The sequence below is a fragment of the Gorilla gorilla genome, chromosome 1 (assembly GCF_029281585.2).
Source record: "Gorilla gorilla gorilla isolate KB3781 chromosome 1, NHGRI_mGorGor1-v2.1_pri, whole genome shotgun sequence".
In the NCBI taxonomy this organism is placed as follows: Eukaryota; Metazoa; Chordata; class Mammalia; order Primates; family Hominidae; genus Gorilla; species Gorilla gorilla.
In genome coordinates, this window is record NC_073224.2 from 205,038,738 (window position 1) to 205,052,056 (window position 13,319).

General features: G+C 50.7%; 1 protein-coding gene across 4 annotated transcripts in view; it reads left to right on the top strand.

Moving 5' to 3' along the window:
* Positions 1-13,319, top strand: part of DLGAP3 (DLG associated protein 3) — a 76,482-nt gene that overhangs the window by 1,255 nt on the left and 61,908 nt on the right. For 2 of the 4 annotated variants that reach the window (XM_063700495.1, XM_063700494.1), the window contains exon 1: positions 2,066-3,615. The exons of 1 other annotated variant lie outside the window; for it this stretch is intronic. The gene's annotated coding sequence lies outside the window, so the exon portion shown is untranslated. Of the gene's footprint in view, positions 1-2,065; positions 3,616-13,319 lie in introns of those variants that run through there. One more of the 4 variants, XM_055391307.2, reaches the window with a different exon arrangement.

Below are 13,319 nucleotides of genomic sequence, written 5' to 3' on the forward strand. Positions count from 1 at the left end.
CGGTGAGTGTATGCCGTGAGTGTGTGCGTGTGTCACTGTGGGCGAGAGTGTGTGTGCATGTTAGTGGGTGTATGCAGCGTGAGTGTGGAGGGTGGTACTGTGTATGCATCTGTGGACATGTGAGTGAATGAGTGTGTGTTGTCCCCATGTGTGCCTGTGTGTGTCTGTGAGTGTGTGAATGGATGTGTGTGCCGGCGTGACTGTCTCTGTGAGTGGGTCCCGGTATCTGCCCTGTGTGACTGTGTGTGTGTGTGTGTGCGCGCGTGTGCGCGCGCGTGCGTTGGCTGTGTGAGAGTGTATCTGAGCGCGGTTCACTCTGAATCACCCACACCTGTGCTCTGTCCCCCCCACTGTCCCCCCATTCCTGGTGGAATATGGGACAGGGAGATGAGACTTTTCCGAGGTCAGATCATTCCCCCCTTCTCTGGGGACCCCTGACCCTTGATTCAGGCAAGAGCTTTGTGGCACTCCCCAGCTTGGTCTCTACCTTCACCTACCTCAGGGGGTGCCCTCTGGGATGTTGCTGGTCGTGTCCTTCCTGCACGCTAAGGCCCCTGGTGGGTGGGAGGGGGGATCTGGGGCGAGCTGGAGTATGTGCCTGCGTGTGCTGCTTCTCCTTTTGGGGGCCTGGGAACTTGTGTCATCTCAATAATGCTTCACCAAGGGCCTTTTAGAGCTAGGAGATGAGGAGGCCAGGTGGAAGCGTCTGCCCTGTTAGTCATCAGAGCAGGTGGCGCTCTCCCAGACTTCCAAGTCCCAAACCTTCAAGTTCTGGGTCATTGGTTCAGTCCACTGGCTCCGGGTGGGTCTGTACTAAGCTCTTTGAAGTAATAATAATAAAATAATGCCCTCATATTAGTTCAGGGCTTTTGAAAATGCTGCCCTCTGAACTCTTCTTATTTCCCCAACAGCCTTGGGAAGCAGGCAGGACAGGTATCACGTTAAGCCATATGCAACTGCAATATTCAACTGTTTTTATTTAACCTACAAAAACAGCAATTTCATATGGTTCAACCAAATATAATGCCGATTTACAGATGAAGATGTTGAGGCTTGAGAAATGAATTGCATTTTCCACAACCACACACTGCTAGTTAGTGGTACAGAAAGACTTCAGCCCAGGTCTTTCAGTGACCCAAAGAACTGGGCTGGGCCAAGGTTAGAGAGTGGTACTTCCTGGTGTGCTCTCTCTGACCCTGGGGGCACTGCCCTCTACCACTGCGCAGCATTCCCTGAATGCTGGGGCTACTTCTGCACCCAGCTGCCAATGCCTAAAAGAGTGGGGGGGGGGGGCGGGGAAGAGAGGAGGGAGGGGAGGGAGAGGCTTCGTGAGTTGGCAGTGAATCAGGGTCTAAAAAGGGAGCTGGGAGGGCTAGGGTGGCAGGTGTTTCTAAAAGGAACATGAACATAGGATGAACGGCCTCACATACAGCCCCCGCATCTCCCACCCGCCACTGCCCCACTGATCTGGCAGGCAGGGCCCGCTGAATTTTGTGCCAGGGGGCTCACATCCAACGAGTGAGCTTGTATGTAGCTGTAGAATGATGGCCAGGAGAGGAACCTTAGTGTTGACTTGGTCCAACCTCTTCATTACAAACCGGGGACTCTGAAGCCCCAAGAAGGGAGGGGCCTTGCCCAAGGTCACACAACAAATTTGTGAGTTCCTAGGCTAATCTTAGACGAGGAACTTTGCAATCCTCCATGTTGCCTTCTATTCCTGAACTCTCCCCACCCCCATCAGAGCTGAGTACAGGGGATTTTTGGAAAAGAAATGAAGACTCAAAAAGCCTAAGGCTGTACATCTTTCAACTTGGGACTCCTTGCCAAAGAGAGGGCGCTACAGACGTCGCTGGGGATAGGGATTCCTAGCCACACCCACCACCGAGGTAGGCCATGGGCTTGTCTTGTCTTGATTCCTGCTGGTGAGGGCCTGGAGCTGCTACAGGCCAGACTCCCAGACTTTCTCATGTTAGTACCAGCTTTCAGCGGCTGCCTGACACCTAACATCATCTCTTCCAGCTGATGTTGGGGCTCGAGCTGGCTAAGCTTGTTTTCCTTCATCCTCCCCAGTTTCCAGTGCATTTTGCCTCTAGCTGGATGGACCATTCCTTACCTTATTGGGTTCCTAATGAATAGAGAAACTTCTGGGGCTTGTCTGATTTAGGAAGGGTCTGTAGTTACCCCCAAACCCTTTCTAATGAAATCTTCCAGGAGTCTAGGACAAATGATAAAGGGATTACCCCCATTTTACAGGTGGGGAGACTGAAATTCAGCAAGGGGCCCCGTATTTGGTGGTTTTTTAGTTTTTTGGGGGTGAGGTGATGAAGGGAGCAAATGATGATAAAAACTTTTGCCTAGAGGAGCTTCCAAAGACCCCTTCTGGTCTTACCATCCCCACGGTCAGGAAACCTTCCCAGATTCTGATTTCATTCCCACTTGGTAGAGTCAAAGCTTTGTCACTCAGTGGGGGTTGGAAGAACAGCTGCGTACCCTCCACTATGCAAGCATTATGTCTTGATTTCCTCTTTATCCACCCTGCCCCTCCCCAGTCTGAAGGCTGCTGGCTCAGCGGGCCTCCTGCCGTCTGGGGAGTCTGGGTTTGAGCTGGGGTGAGGCGGTGGCACCATCGTTATGGTAACGAGCTGCCAGCTCATCATTGCTAATAACTTGTCAGGCCCCTGGGCTCCATGCAGCGTCTCTTCCTACCAGCCCTTCTTCCCATGTCACAGACAGAAAAAGTAAGGCTTTGATGGAGGGGTCTGGGAATAAGGGAGTCTGGAGAAGTGGGTGGCCTTGTCCCTGGGGCTGTAGCTGGAGAGCTGTGGGGAGGCTGCTTGGAAGCTGGTTTACACATGTGGTTACATAGGCTTGCATATGATTGCGTGGGCTAACATGTGAAAACACTCAGAACATGCTTGTATAAACTTATACAGGCTAGCTGACATGTTCATGTGTTTTTACACAGCAGCCCACAGGCAAACATGCTTCCAAGCATCAGAACATGCTTGTGCCTGAATACTGTCTCTACCATCTGCACATAAGGCACCCAAGAAATCTGGGTTTGTGGGGGTGTCCAGGTATGTGGGTGGGGATCTGATCTTTTTCTGATGCAGCTTCAAAGTGTCTTGTTAACAAAGGGACAGAATGGTCCCAGGGTTCCTTCTTCTTCCTTCCAGTTAAGAGCTCAGAGTGGAAGTGGGCTGGGGATGGTGTCGGGGGCCCAAGCTCCCAGCTCCCAAAAGCCCCTGCTTCTATGCCCTTTGAGCTCAGGTAGCCCCTGCCCCCCTCACTGTCTGTTCTTTCTCATCCTCTCCTCTTCCTGTGTGTAAATATTAAAGAGCTGAGCCTGCAGGGCTGATGTAGACATGGGGAGAGAATGAAATTAAAAAGGATTCCCTCGCCCCCATCTCGACACCCCCGCCCCGCAGTCCCTCGCTCCTGCTTCTTCCCCTCTCCCCTCTCCCCTCCCCTCACTCAGTGCTTCCACATGTCTCTCCTCCCCCCAGTCCAGATGGGAGCTGGCTCCTTCAGAAAGGGGGCTCAGAACAGGGTGTGGGGAGCTACCTCTCTCTGCCTCCCCCCACCACATCTGTCTGCAGGGCTGGGAGCCCCCACGTGAGTATTTCTTTTATTTTTGGGGTGGTGGTTAAGAAGGAAAGTGGTTTTTAGAACCAGCTGTGAGTGGCATTGAGAGGCTCTGGGCTGAAGGAAGGTGGGTGGGGTCCTCTCTCAAGGTTCCCTCAGGGAAGCCCCATGTCTGGGTTTCTTTTCTCTCTTGGGACATAGAGGGAAGGTGGGGGGGGGGGGGTTGTCAGGTGCCCCCGGTGGATGGGAGCGACAGTGGGAGGGGCAGGGGAGAGGGGCTTCTGTTCTAAAGGGGGTGTGTGGTGGGGTAAACCTGTTCCTTCCTGGCATCCTGGGTTTCTGGCTGCCGGGGCCGGCAATGTCGCTGGGAACTGTCCCGGGTGCTGAGTGGGACTCGGCGGGGATTTGCTCCTTCGGAGCTGTCCCGAGTGCTGAATGAGGCTTCGTTCGGTCCCGGTGGTGGAAAGGCGGTGGGCAGTGGGGAGGGCTCACTAGAAAAATTCTCCCAGATGACCCACTTTCCAAGGGCAGAGTCCCTGGATGGAAATATGGATTTGGAGTTCTCCCTATGGTTTAGGTTTCACAGTTGTTAGTGGTATTTAGGAACCCTTCCCCCAAGGGGCCCCTCTCCCCTTTTGCTGTTTCAGTTCCCTCTCTCCCTTCCAAAACCATTGTACTGTTATTATCGGGGTAGAGTTGGAGAATGATATTGTGCCTGTGAGATCTCATCTCCTGGGAACGTTTTTTTAGCGCAACAAGCTCAGAGATATTGATACCAGCCTTTCACCTACTGGGTCCCAGAATTTCAGGCTCAAGGTGGTTCTGGATTAAGAGAACGTGGGTCTTTCTGGTTAGGTGTGGGGTGGTTACAGCTCAGGAGTTCAGGATAACTTGACTGACCACTTGATATTCCCTTGCCCATCATACTTTGGGATTTGGGACAGGGACACTGAAATATTCTGCAAGCCTGTCCTGTGTTCTGCCCACTTCCAAACCTAGCTCAGAGCAGCATTTGGGAGAGACTTTTGTTGGGGAGGAAGATTTTTAAGCAAAGGATTCAAGGAGTGGGTGGGGTTGTTCAGTGCCATGGAGAAGAGAAGGGGGAGGCTACTGGAGACAGGGCAGTGGGAAAAGAGGAAGATCTGGGGGAGTAAAAAATATTCAAATGGAGGGATGAGGTCTGGGTTTCAGTCTTTCGTTCTCTTGGATATCTTTCTCCTTATGGCTTAGAGTCAGGGTCATTTCAAGTATCTGTATTCTTATGCACTGTCTTTGTAACCATGAAGGGAATAGAGCAAGGAGTTTCTTAAGGTCCCTTCCTTTGTCATCCCAGGGGGATGAGAGCCAAATGTCAGGACATGCAGATGAGTCTGTAGGGGAACAACAGGCAGGAAGGGATGATGGTGGCTTCACTTCCCATCCCCAAGAGCACAATCAAATATTCAAATGGGATCCTCCCTGTGAGGGGAGGAAGGAGACAGTTTCCAGATAATACTGGGCAAAAATTGGGTGTGGCAGGGAGTTCAAGAAAAGGGAGAGGTATCTAGGGATCTCAAACTGAACCAGTTGATCCCTTCCCACATGTGACTTGTAGTTCATAAGGAGCCCCTCACCCATCATGTTTTTGATGTAACTCATCAAGATGATTCCTGCCTTCTTTAGCTGCTTGGGAGGAGCTGAGTTTTCCTCTGCTGTGGGTGCTGGGAGGTGGTGGGTGTGGGTGTGGGTGCCTGTTTGGGGAGGGGAGGTGTTTGTGCTCCACTCAGCTCCCTTGGTTACATAACAGCTTTGATAAGACTTTACTTTGGAGCTGCTGCTACTGCCTGAAGCAGTCACCCCTCCACCCCCACATGAAATGCTAGATGTCCACCCCCTTTTCCCTGGCCCCTTAGAGAGTCCTGCTCTTCCTGATCCACTGTTCCAGCAGCTGCTTCCCTGCCAGGAGGTGTCTGCAGCTTGCCTCCCTGCTCCCTTCCCAGCTTCTGCTTTTAAAATACTTGCTTCTTTTATTATTTGAGCCCAGGTCACCGCCTTTACATTTTTAAGCCTCCTGGTCTACCCTCTCCCTTGTAGGGCCCACAGGCTGGGAAGGGAGGGATTCACTGATCATGAAGTTCCCCTCTAGGGAAGAAAAGGGGTGTTTTCTAGGAGATTTTAGCACCCACAGTTAATTTCCTTACTATTTCTTCCTCTGCCCCAGTAACTTTTGGAGTTTGAGAGTGTTAGACCTTTACCCAGAGGTGCTGGGAGGAAGGATTTTGGCCTTGATATTTTCTTTCTTTTCTTTCGTTCTTTCTTTTTTAGAGTTAAGGGGTTGCATATACGGGGGGATTGTCTCCTGGGTTTGAAGAGGTACACCTACTTTATTGTTACTCCTACCTAGGTTGTCTGAGGAAATACTCGTTTCTCTAGGCATGGGATGAGGGCATGACAGGGCCCTTTTAAAAAAAAAATGACGATTTTTTCCCACTGAGAGTGGGTGGGAATGGGATGTGTCCAGGAGTGGGTATATCTCATTGATAACAGGAACAACTTTCCAAATAGAGAAGTGGGAGACTAGCAAGAGGAGAGAGCAAATGCAAACTTGTGATGTACTTGGAGAGAATATGAAGGATAGAAGCCAGGGGAGGGGCTGGATATCTCTGCAAGATCTGGGACTCCAGTACACATGCATGCGTATTTCTGCCTGTGAGTGAGTATATGACTGTGTATATGTACATAAGTATATGTGAGTATGCTGTGTATATGTGTATAAGCACATCTATTTGTATAAGTGTGGATGTGTGTATATATATATGACTCTATGTATGCATTCATGTATATATGTGAATGTGAAGGAAATTACTGAATTAAACCAATGTGTGCATGTCTGTGTGTGTGTGTGTGTGTGGTGTGCTTATCCAGTAATGCCTTTTTGTGAGTGTAAGCATGCATGTGAGCATGTATATGGGGCATGCATATACGTACCATATCAACCACGTATGAATATATGTACACAAGTTGAGGCAAACCTGTGAATAAATGTAAGAAAGAGAGAGACCGATTCTGACTGAACACTGGCCTACCCAAAAGTGTCTTCCCATCAGCTTGAGCTTGATCACCCTGCTACTTGTAGCTCTTCTCCAGAAAGTAGGCTCCCTGAGGTCTCTCAAATTCTCATGTCCTTGGGAGCCAACTGTTCTCCATCATATGAAAGAAATTTGTGGAGGGAAAACCTATAAGGCCTTGGGGATAGCCAAGTAAGAAATCCAGGCTCCAGGCTGTTTAGATGCTATGGTGCTCAGGGCTGTATGTGGGGAAAGAGGATCAGGGCTTAAACATTGACATTGCTACAGAAGTTTCAAAATTCAACAAGTTGGTCCTAGTGGATGAAAGGGGTAGTGAGTAAGAGGGGGGCCCAAGTGCGTGCATAAGCCTCATACATACGAGATGTGACAATACACTTGTACAAGTACATGTGCATATTACTTGTCTGTGCCATAATAGGCATATATCAACATAGGTGCACTTTCTAACATGTACATCCATTAACAAATCTACAGGAGTGTCTATACCAACACGGGGATTTATCAGCATGCACATACATGCTAACACGTATACTTGTGAACAGAATTTACAGAAATATGTGGGCATATGCTAACACTTGTCTGATTACAACCTATGGCCATATATATGTGCATCTCACTCATCTGGGTTAACAATAGCCTGCAAACATACCCTTCCCCATCGCACGTGCCTCACCCAATGCATCCATTCATTCAACCAGCATGTATTTTATGCCTCTAATCTGCCACATGCTGTGCTGGGCATTAGGGATGGTCCTTGACCTCAGATAACTTGCAATCTTGGGAGAGCAAAGGACCTGGAACCAAATAAGGAGAGTGTTAAGGAGGGTAGACACACGTAAGTGTTCATTGGAGGGAGTGGGGACCTAAAGAGAGGTAGGTTGGCTCTGGAGTGAGAAAGGGAAAGGTTTGGTAAAGGATCCATAGAAGGGGAGGCTTTTGAGTTGAGGTTTAAAAGTTGAACAGGTGCTTACCAGGTGAGCAACTGTGGGAACAGGTATTTCAGTGACAGGAAATGTTCCAGATGGTCTTCCCACTTCCACCCTTGCCAGCCCCACCTCCGTAGACTCTTTCCCAAAAAGCAGCCAGAGGAAAATGAGGTCTTGCCTTTCCAGTGGCTTTCCATCTCACTCAGAGTGAAATCCAAAGTGTAGTGCGTCCTGAGCAACGTGAGTGCTACGTGTGCAAAGCCCCCTATTACCTCCTGGATCTCAGGGGCCACTCCTACGTGGGTTTCTTTTCTGTTTCATAAAAAGCACAGTTCCATGTGGAGGCAATTGCGCATGCTTTTCCCCTCAGCCTGAAATGCTCTCTAGGCAACTCACTTCCTCACTGAGTTGACTGAGTCTTTGCTCAAGTCACGTTTTTGGAAAGACCTCCCCAACAGTCTATCTTAAATAGCCCATTGTCATTCTATCTCCTCACTCCATTATTATTACTATTATTATTTATCTCAGTACTTGCCACCACCATTATTTTATATATTTGGTTATCATCCCTCTTTTTCCACTAGAATATAAACTTCATGAGCATGGGAGCTTCATCTGTTTTGTTCATGGCTGTATCTACAGTGTCCAGAAGAGTATTCAGCTTGGAGTAGGCAGTCGATACATATTTGTTGAATAAAGAAATTTTAGCTAGCCGGCAGCCAGTGAGGAGAAAGGATCAAGGTGAACAAGATGCAAGGCAGGGAGACCAGTTAGGAACCTGTTGTCATAGCTTTGGTGAGCAATTAGGATAAGAGTGTCCTGATGTAGAACACCAGCAGTGGGAGTGGAGAAAAAGAGACACAATGTACAAACACATGCATGCACAAATGTACATGCATGTGCTTGTACTTTAATCACATCTGCTGTTTTAGTAGGGGAAGGCTAAGGAGGAAAGTAAAAGTGTCTTTATGTGTATGTGTGGTATGTATGTCATGAACACCTCATGACAGGCTGGACACCCTCCAGCTAATGCCAGCTGCAGTTCTCCCTTCCTTTTGGATCTTGTCACCAATATCCCATGTATGTTCATTCCTGCCAGCCAGGCTGCAGAGGGCTGCCATGCGGGGTCTCTGTGGTTCCACCCTGTCAGTGATGCAGGGCTCCTGCCATAGGGAACAGGAGTTGGGAGCCAGGTCTTGAACAAAGGGAATGGTCTTAGGAGGTCAGAGCCACAGACAGAGACTTAGAGATACTTGGAGAGAGGCACGTGGACTGTGAGACGAGTAGAGAGAAGGGGAATGGCTGCGGAGAGCTCAGAGATGGAGAGCTCAGGCATGGCCCAGACTTCCTGAAGCCAGATGTGGTGGGGGTGGGACAGCATCCTTAGGCAGCTTCTAATGCCTGGCCCCAAACTCTTCCCTTCTTCTCCTGCTCCACTTCTGGTCCTCTGCCCTGGTGGTGTGGATGCCTTAGCCAAGTATGGACTTAGGAATGATTTGTCCCCAGGGTTGTGATGTGAATTCAGGTATATGGGGAGACCTGGAGGAAGGGGTCCCCATTTCTATAACATATTTTGTGGTCTGGCAGTAGGGGAGTAATTTCTCTGAGTGTCTCAACTTTTGTTCTTTTCTTTTCTTTTCTTTTGAGATGGAGTCTCACTCTGTCACCCAGGTTGGAGTGCAGTGGCATGATCTCAGCTTACTGCAACCTCTGCCTCCTGCTTTCAAGCGATTCCCCTGTCTCAGCCTCCTGAGTAGCTGGGATTACAGGCACTTGCCACCACGCCCGACTAATTTTTGTATTTTTAGTAGAGATGGGGATTTCACCATGTTGGCCAGGCTGGTCTCGAACTCCTGACCTCAAGTGATCCGCCCACCTCGGCCTCCCAAAGTGCTGGGATTACAGGTATGAGTCACTGCACCCGGCCTGGTTGTTTTCCTTTCTCCCAAGAGAGCATGGAGAATTGAGCTTGTGTTGCAAAATGAGCAACTGAGGTTAAACCTCAGGCAGGACCAATCAGCTGCTAGCATTAAGAGACTAAGGCATAGTATGTGGGGAAAGCTGGGAGGACAGCTGCTAAGAAAAGGAGGAAGTAGGAGTTGGGGGTCTGCCCCACCCCATGCCACTCCAGGGACCTCTGGTGGAGGGGAGTGGTCAAGGCCTAAGATCCTCTTTGACACTTCCTCCCCCGGACCTGCAAGCATGGGGCTGGGTTGCTTCATGACCGAGAGGCCAGTGATAGAGCCCCTTCCAGGCTCTAGGGGTGAAGGGGGGCCTCTTGCCTCTCTCCTCTCTCATCTGGGCTAGGGGCCAGGGTGCTGCAGCCGCTCCCCTCCCACCTGGGCTGTGAGCATGGGGGTTGGGCCGAAACAGCCGCCAGAGCCGCCCACCTGCCCGCGGTGTCATGGCAACGACTCTGCCCACGTGGACGATGAGGAAAGGGAGGAGAAGAGAGGAGAGGAGGCATCACAGCAGACACGAGGATGGGAGGGGCTCTTCAGGGTCCTGCGGGCGGAAGCCCCCACCCCTCTAGCTTGGCCCCGGCCCTAGCTCCTTTCACCCCAGATACCCTGGGGCAGGGTGGGGCTGGTGTTCCAGCTCTGGCCTCGGAGTGTGCATGTCCTTGGATGTCCTGAGTAATGATGACCTTGGCTTCCTGCACTGTGGGGCCCTGGCCAGGGTCCTAGGGTATATGGGGCTTTGGCATGTTCAGGCGTCTCCCTCTCTCCTTACCCCGCAAGTCGGGGATGGTGCCTGGGGCTGAGGGGATAAGAGCCCGACCTACTTCTCCATTTTCTCACTATTTTTCAAAAGGAAAATGACCCACTTTTCAGCCAATCGGACTGGGGCCTGTTCCCCGGCTGATTTCCTGAGCCCCCCTGCCCGGGCCTCTGCCCCATCCTCAGCCTATTAACCACGTGCTGGACCCACTTCCTAAGGGTAGCAGGTGAACCTGTGTGGAGGGGTCCTCCCCTGCCATCTGCACCAGGCTGAGTCTGTTCTCAGTGAGGCAGGGGTGGGCCAAGGCCTGGCTGAGACCACATCAGCTCCGCATTGAGCAGACCCCTTGTCTGCCTCCACCCTGGGCACTCTAAGGGTCCTGCTTGCCATCCCCATAGACCCCCAGGGCACACCTCGAGGTGAGGCAGGAAGGACTTCGGAAGGGTGGAAGGAGGATTCTGCCTCTCCTCTCTCCCTGTGTCAGTGGATGGTGGCAGGCTGTCTTCCCAAGCTGCTTCATTTCCACATGGAAAGGGAGCCTGTGGCACTAGAGAACCATGCCTGTCTGTCTGTCTGTCTGTATGCCTGGCTGGCAGAGTTCCTCTCAGAGACCCCCCCCGAGGGTTCTGCCTGTGCCTCATTTCCCAAGCCCCTCCTTTTCTCTAGGATATTGGTCTGGGCCTCCGAGCCCCCTCCCTCCCTCAGCTATATTGGCCTGGGCTGACTTGGGGGGTGATTAGGGATTTAATTATTTAGTTTCTCCAGCTCAGTAGATTAATTCCATCCATCACAGGCAGGCTGAGCCTTCTTCCCCTCTCTGGACTGCCTGGCCAACCCCAGAGAGAAGGAGCATCATGGCTTACCTGGGCCTAGTACTGGATCTGGGAACAATGGATAAAGTTCTTGTTTGGGGAGGATTTAATGAATGACCTTGAGCAGATGTGGGTGCCTAAATGTTGTGAAATGAACATGTATTTCTGTCATATGGGGATAAACATGTGGACATATATTTAAGGTTTTGTATCTGTGCAGCTTCTATGCACACAAGCATCAAAGTCTATTGGATGGATAGGCACGGTGGCTCAAGCCTATAATCCCAGCACTTGGGAGGCCGAGGCGGGAGGATCACTTGAGCCCAGGAGTTCAAGACCAGCTGGGGCAACATAGTGACACTGTCTCTACAAAAAAATAAAAAATTAGCCAGGCACGGTGGTACATCCCTGTAGTCCCAGCTACTTGGGAGGCTGAGGCAGGAGGATTGCTTGAGCCTGGGAGGTCAAGGCTGCAGTGAGCCATGACAGTGCCACTGCACTCCGGCCTGGGTGACAGAGCAAAACCCTATCTCGAAAAAAAAAAAAAAAAAAAAGGAAAAAGGATCTATCGGATGGAAATGCACATGAGGTGTATGAACCCTCATAGGAACAAGTTTGTGTGGGTCTGTGTATACAGCGTGACAGTGACTATATAGATGAGGTCAGGTGCTGCGTAAGTTGTGTATGGATGACTGTGTGGCTGTGTAATTTGCCTCTGGCTGAACACCTGTTAATTTGTGAATGAGCAGTCTTGGGGCAGTGTATAGCTGTGTATGAGGAAGAGATGACAGAGATGGAAGGTTTCCTGAGGCTGAGTGATGAGAAAGGGCACACTGGGGTCCACCTATTGGCCTCCTCAGACCAGTTTGGTCAGGGAGACATGCTACTTTAAAGGTGCTCTGAGGCCGGGCGCGGTGGCTCACGCCTGTTAGTCCAACACTTTGGGAAGCTGAGGCGGGCAGATCACGAGGTCAGGGAGACCGAGACCATCCAGGCCAACATGATGAAACCCTGTTTCTTCTAACATGCCAAAAAGAATTAGCCAGACGTGGTGGCACGGGCCTGTAGTCTCAGCTACTCGGGAAGCTGAGGCAGGGGAATTGCTTGAACCTGGGAGGCAGAGGTTGCAGTGAGCTGAGATCGTGCCACTGCACTCCAGCCTGGCGACTGAGCGAGTCTCTGTCTCTAAATAAATAAATAAAATAAAATAAAATAAAAAATCAAAGTATTCTGTTCAGCCTAGGCCTTGGTCAGGCCTGGACCCAGACTCAGATTCAAATCCTTCTTCCACCATCTGTGTGACCTTGGGAAATTTTCTTTACGTTTCTAAGCTTCAGTTTCCTCACCTGTAAAATGGGAGTAATAATAGTGCCTACTGCAAAGGATAGTTGTGAGGATTATACGAAGAAAAACATCTAAAGCACTTAACACTGGGTCTGGACAGTTGTAGGTATTCAGGAGCCTAACCTTAGACTTCAGAGTTGAAAGGCACCAGAGGTTGTCTGGTCTGAAATGTATTCAGTGTATTGAGTGCTTGAATGCACTCTGTACCATCCTGCAAAGCAGTCCTCAACCTCTGCTTGCATGCCTCCCCGGACGGGACACTCCCACCTCTTTAGGAAAGCCACATCACGCTGGAGCTGTTCTATCTGCTGGGGAGTTCTGGTCCAGCTGCAGGGAGTCATTGCCTTCCTTTTTCCCCCTGTTTCTCCCTGTTTCGCAATGCCTCAGCTGTGGGGCACTCCTTGATGGCTCAGTTGCTGACCCTGAACTCACTGAGCGCCTACTGTATGCCATGTCTGTTCATACAGAGATAGATCCCCTGAATCCTGGCCTTCAAGGAACTCACAGCTTACAAACAACTCTTTACCCTACTGTGGGGAATAGAGGTATGAGACCCAAGAGGAGCTGGCAATTGTGGTGTCCTGGGATTGATGGGAGGGCAATTTTAGGGGAGGCCTCTTGGAAGAGAGTACACCCGTGCAGCAGCAGAGGGTTTAAGGTTGGGAGGACAGGGGTTTTGCAGTCTGAGCTGCCTTTTCTATGTGCTCTCATGCTGTGTCCCTTAGCTCCTGGCTGTCTTCTCTGAAACCCAGAGAGAGCAGAGGTATAGACGTGCTTGAAGGTCAGGCAGGGTTTCAGGCAGAGCTGAGGGGTGGGAGGTGCCACGACGTGAACCTGGCAGTCAGCCAACCAGCCAGCCTTCG